Genomic DNA, 6,052 nt, shown 5'->3' on the forward strand with positions numbered 1-6,052 from the left:
CTGGTTCCAAATCATGAAAGGAGTATGTCAAGGCTGTATATTATCACCCTGCTTATTTGACTTCTATGCAGCGTACATCATGAGAAATGCTGGGCTGGATGAAGTACAAGCTGGAATCAAGATTGCTGGGAGATACCACCTTCATCTGGCTCCCGAGCAGCTGTGGTTCTCCACAGAGAGGTGAGGGGGGTGCAGGTGGATGGTTGTCTGAGACCCGCCCCCCCCCACCCCAATCAGTGCAGGCCTGCCCTCTCCACATTCCTGCAGGGCAGGGTAGAGACACAGGCCCCAGCCCTCTGCCCTCACCCCCTGTCATCTGCCCCTTTGGAAATTCAAGACCAAATACCACTTCTCTCTCTTCCCACCCACCCCCACACACGCAGAAAACTAGCTCTTGCCAGTGTCTTCAGCTTCAGATGTTGTGAATTACGGCTTCACTCAGCACCTCACTGACTGCTGTGTTCAGGCTGTCTCCACCTTCTCCTGAGCTCATTAGGGCATTAGACCCATGGGGAGAGAACCAAAAGCTCCCAGAAGGAAAAGAATCTCAGCTTCAAATTTTAAACCTTCTGTAACCCATATGGTGGTGGTTTGGTGGTTTAGTCGCTAAGTCGTGTCTGACTCTTGTGACCCCCATGGACTGTAGCCTGCCAGGCTCCTCTGTCCATGGGATTCTCCAGGCAAGAATCCTGGAGTGGGTCCCCATGTCCTTCTCCCAATAACCTATATGCTTCCGCTCCAAATAAATGGAGGTCAAAATCTGTGAGTAAAAGCCAAGGCGACATGGGTCTAATTTGCCCCAATCCTGATGTAACTTGAGCAAGGAGAAGCAGGGGTCCCTCGTCATAGCTCAGAGTAACTCACCACATCAGTCGATGTTTCTTTGTTTCCACACTGTCCTACAGAGAAAATCACAGTCACCCTGCCTTCCCCTGAATCCAGTAGAGGCACAGACCACTTGAGCTCCTGCTTTTATCCATAAAATCTGGGGCCGTTTTGAAGTTGGCACCATTGTCATGATTTGTGCTGTGGGTTCTTATCATAAAGACTTTGTTTTACAGGAAGCTGGGCTTCTGTGCTCGGAGTCTGCTGGGCTGGTTTTGTGTCATGTCCGAGGTACTTTCTGCAGGTGTCCATGTGGGGACGATGGTGCAGGCTCAACAGCAGTGATTTTTGGGGGGTGTTCCAGTCCCAGGCCCTCTGTGTGCAGCTATCCCCCATGGTCCCTAACCTCTGGAGGTCACTTTTTCCCATTCTGCCTAGCCCACAACCCCCAGTGGCCTGCAACTTGGCCACACCAGTGGCATCTCAGCAGAGTTGACAGGCATTTGGTGGGGATCCTGATGGGCAGTGGCCTGGGAGATGCAGCTCCATGGACACAGCTGGTGTTGGCTTCTTGGGAGGGAGGCAGAGGGGAGAAAAAGCAGAGGATGTGATTCTAATGAGGAAGAGGGACATTGAGACTATTTCAGCATTTTCCCTGCACTTCTCCACGTGGGGGCAAAGGCGGCAACTGAGGTTGACACGATCGTGGAGGGGGGGGGGTGCTCTTTAAGAAAGGACACTGCCTGGGGAGAGACCCCTGGTGTTCTCCTTACTTGATGCAAGTAATCAATCCTTTCTTCTCCTGGCCAAAAAAAAAGAGAGAGAGAGAGAGAGAATACAAAATTATGTGGACATAATTAGTTATAACATAAATCACAACAGATTACATATTTTAAAAAGCTAACAAATAAAATCACAAAATCCAGGAAAAAAAGACTGCCAGGAGAAATATCAATAACCCCAGATATGCAGATGACACCACCCTTATGGCAGAAAGTGAAGAGGAACTAAAGAGCCTCTTGATGAAAGTGAAACAGGAGAGTGAAAAAGTTGGCTTAAAACTCAACATTCAGAAAACTAGATCATGGCATCTGGTCCTATCACTTCATGGCAAATAGATGGGGAAATAATGGAAACAGTGACAGACTTTATTTTGGGGGGCTCCAAAATCACTGCAGATGGTGACTGCAGCCATGAAATTAAAAGACGCTTGCTCCTTGGAAGAAAAGCTATGACCAACCTAGCCAGCATATTAAAAAGTAGAAACATTACTTTGCCAAAAAAGTCCATCTAGTCAAAGCTATGGTTTTTCCAGTGACCATGTATGGATGTGAGAGTTCGACCATAAAGAAAGCTGAGCACTGAAGAATTGATGCTGTTAAATTGTGGTGTTGGAGAAGACTCTTGAGAGTCCCTTGGACTGCAAGGAGATCCAACCAGTCCATCCTAAAGGAAATCAGTCCTGAATATTCATTGGAAGGACTGATGCTGAAGCTCCAATAGTTTGGCCACCTGATGCGAAGAACTGACTCAATGGAAAAGACCCTGATGCTGGGAAAAATTGAAGGTGGGAGGAGAAGGGTACAACAGAGGATGAGATGGTTTGATTGCATCACCAACTCGATGGACATGAATTTGAGCAAGCTCTGGGAGTTGGTGATGGACAGGGAAGCCTGGCATGCTGCAGTCTATGGGGTTGCAAAGAGCTGGACATGACTGAATGACTGAACTTAACTTTGGGTACTTCTGGTGACACTGTCAGGAAAGGATCTGATTGGGAAGTTCTCAATGTTAGAAAATTCATTGTTATACTGAAGTTATTTGGTTTCAGACATGTATACAGTATCTTTGTGTTGGAACATGACAGGCCTGAAAATGTGTGAAGATGTATCTAATCCTCTGTGGTTTTAGTGTTCCTTTTGTTGTCTAATCTCCCTCTGGTCAGGAGGATTATACTTGGCTTTGTGCCAGTGAGACATGGTTGGAGAACTAACTGATCTATAGAAGCTGAGAGGGAGTGGCAGGTGTCACTTCTTGGTCGAAGTTCTGAGAGCCAGCTTGTGTGTGTGTTTGTTTCAGCTGTGCCCTGCCTCTTGTGGAATCTAATAAGTTCCCAAACGATGGATTGAACCTGGGCCCTGGGCAGTGAAAGCACAGAATCCTAACCGCTGGACTACCAGGGAAGTCTCCAGAGCCAATTTAAATGACCCCTTTCCCTCTCCTATAAGCGAAGCGAAGCTCATGACAGAGGCTGATCCATCAGTCTGAGTTCCAGTGCCAAGGGGACATAGAGCAGAAGCTCTGCCAAGCGTTGAGTGACCTGTGATATGAACAGGGTACAGGAGCACCTCATGTCCTTGAAGTGACTGAAGATAAAAGTCCATTGTTCACAGAACATCACCTAAGCCACCTCACGGTAGTCTGGCTTTTCTCTGACTCACTTAATCATTCTTGGCAGGTCACAGTTTCAGTTCCTCAGCATTCTGATCATAGTTCCCAGGACGGCACTCATTCTTGCGAATTTGCCCTTAAAATGTGAAGTCCGGGTCTGAATCCAGTGTGCCAGGGGCAATCCCACTAGGGCACAATTGACCCTTTCACCTGGGATCTCCTCTGAGTAGCCTGAAGTTGCTTTTGTCTTTGTTTCTTCACGTGTGCTTTCATTGTCCGTTGTGTCATTGCTGTTGTGAAGTCTCAATGAACTTGTGAACCAATGATTAGAGCCAAAGGCTTTTCCCATGGGTCTCTCACTGTTTAGCTGGGGAATGGATTTTTGGATCTGTCAACAAAGCATGAATAGTCAGCCTCAGAAAGAAATGGAAAGTTTCATTTGAGCCAACCTGAGGATGATAACCTGGGAGACAGCCTCTCAGAGAGCTCTGAGGACAGTTCTGAAGAGGTGAGGGCAGGGGAGGCCAGTATGTCTGTGACTTTAGAATTCAGGGGGTACAGTCAAGCACACATCTTGCTGGAAGGCTACTGCTCTTCATTCAGGAATAGACATCTGAGTTAATGGTTTTAGTGCTTTTCCAAGTATGGGAAGATGCAGGAAACTGGGTTCATAAAATTTTCACCCCCAAACACCTAATGATACCTGGCATCAGTTCAGTTCAGTTCAGTCACTCAGTCATGTCCGACTCTTTGTGACCCCATGAATTGCAGCACGCCAGTTTTGTCAATTGTCTGAGTACAAAATTCCTCACTCTGGTCTTCACCCTGAATTCCTTTTAGGGTATAATTTAGGTCAGTGACTGCAATAGCTCACAACTAGATTCCTGTAGGACTGGATGGTGGGCAACAATCTTTGTTTCACAGACTCCTCCATTTACGTCTTAACTTCAACCAAGGTTTGAGAGGCATTGTGTGACTAATTTGACCCACAACACTAGGAATGCTCATTCCCAGGTCAGGCCAGGATTTCTTTGATAGGACCCTGCATGTGCTATTAGTGGACTAGGCCCTTCTGACAGTAGTCCACAGTATCTGGATGGCTTGTCTTGCTGGTCTGTTACAGTCAGCAAATGAGTCCCTCTTCTTCCCATAGCTGCTGCTGCTGCTGCTAAGTCACTTCAGTCATGTCCGACTCTGTGCAACCCGATAGATGGCAGCCCACCAGGCTCCCCCCTCCCTGGGATTCTCCATGCAAGACACTGGAGTGGGTTGCCATTTCCTTCTCCAGTGCATGAAAGTAAAAAGTGAAAGTGAAGTCGGTCAGTCGTGTCTGACTCTTAGCGACCCCATGGACTGCAGCCTACCAGGCTCCTCTGTCCATGGGATTTTCCAGGCAAGAGTACTGGAGTGCGGTGTCTTCCCATTGCTAGAGTTCTCCTATTACCATCATTGATCTTAGAGAGCTATCTATTGGGTGAATGGTTTCAAGTCACTTAGTTATTGCTGTTTTTATCAGAGGCTCAGTCACACATCTGGTAATGCAAGAAACTATCATGTCGTCAAATAGGCAGGATATGAACAGTATAGCTAGTGAGATCAGTACGGTCTTAAGCAAGTATTTAAAGTGAGAATTTCTGGTAGGTGTGGCTCCATGTCTCCTCAGGTCCTGTGACTTCATCTGTTCTGTACCAGTCCCTATCTTTAAAAGAAATGATCTACTGGCATTGTATGTGAATTTCACCAAAGATGTATGTACATCCCAGGGTGCGTGGTGGGTCATGGTGATCCCTTTTGCAGGATTGAGAGATTCATGTTATCTTTTAAGGAGTTTCCATGGCTGGCACTAGAAGAATTGATCTTTCTCATTGAGCAGGTGTGCCATTGGGTCAGATCAGTGCATAGGGCAGATTCACAGTGCACACACGAGAGAAAAATTGTTGAAAGTTTTCTTGTCTTGCTTTAAAATATGAATTTATCAGACCCTAGCTCAGACAGACCCGGAAGCCTTTTACAACTATTATACGATTTCTTAAAGACAATTTTGCAGCAGAACCATCTATAGAAACCAGATGTTTTGTCTTTTGGCCCTTGTGTGTTAGTCACTCAGTCGTGTCCGACTCTTTGCGACCCCACAGACTAGCCCTCCAGGCTTCTCTGTCCATGGAGTTCTCCAGGCAAGAATACTGGAGTGGATTGCCATCCCCTTCTCCAGAGGAGCTTCCCAACCCAGGGATTGAACCCTGGTCTCCTGCCTCGCAGGCAGATTCTATACCATTTGAGCTACAGGGAAGGAAGGTAGGTGTTTTGTCTTTTGGCCCTTACCCAGCTATTAATCTTGGAAAGTATGGTTAGATAGCATCATCAACTCAGTGGACATGAATCTGAGCTAACTAGGAGAGATACTGAAAGACACGGAAGCCTGGCTTGCTGCAGTCCTGAGTTAGCAAAGAGTAGGAGGGGACTCAAGAGACTGATCAACAAGGCTATTAATTTTCATCATTCCGTGTGTTGAGCGAAGGCTGTTAAGTTGCAGCACGGGCAGGGTTGGATACCCAGTAAGATTCGCTTTGCACGGTATCCATTGTGCATGGCTTAAGCTGGGTAGGAAAACTAGTTCCAACCCCCGCCCCTCGTCTGCCTCAAAGTGTGGCCCCACTTTCCCACGCAGGCGCCCTGGGGTCTACGGCGCCTTACCCGTCGGGGGCGTGGTGACGCGAGTATTGCTCAGCCGTGGCCTCTGGCTCCGACACCCAATGGCCGGCCGTCGTTCCCTCGGGTGGGCGGGGCACACCCTGGGAACCATCCTGGTTGGCTTGCGGCCGGGCGCGGCGCATGA

Source organism: Ovis aries, chromosome X, assembly GCF_016772045.2.
Source record: "Ovis aries strain OAR_USU_Benz2616 breed Rambouillet chromosome X, ARS-UI_Ramb_v3.0, whole genome shotgun sequence".
In the NCBI taxonomy this organism is placed as follows: Eukaryota; Metazoa; Chordata; class Mammalia; order Artiodactyla; family Bovidae; genus Ovis; species Ovis aries.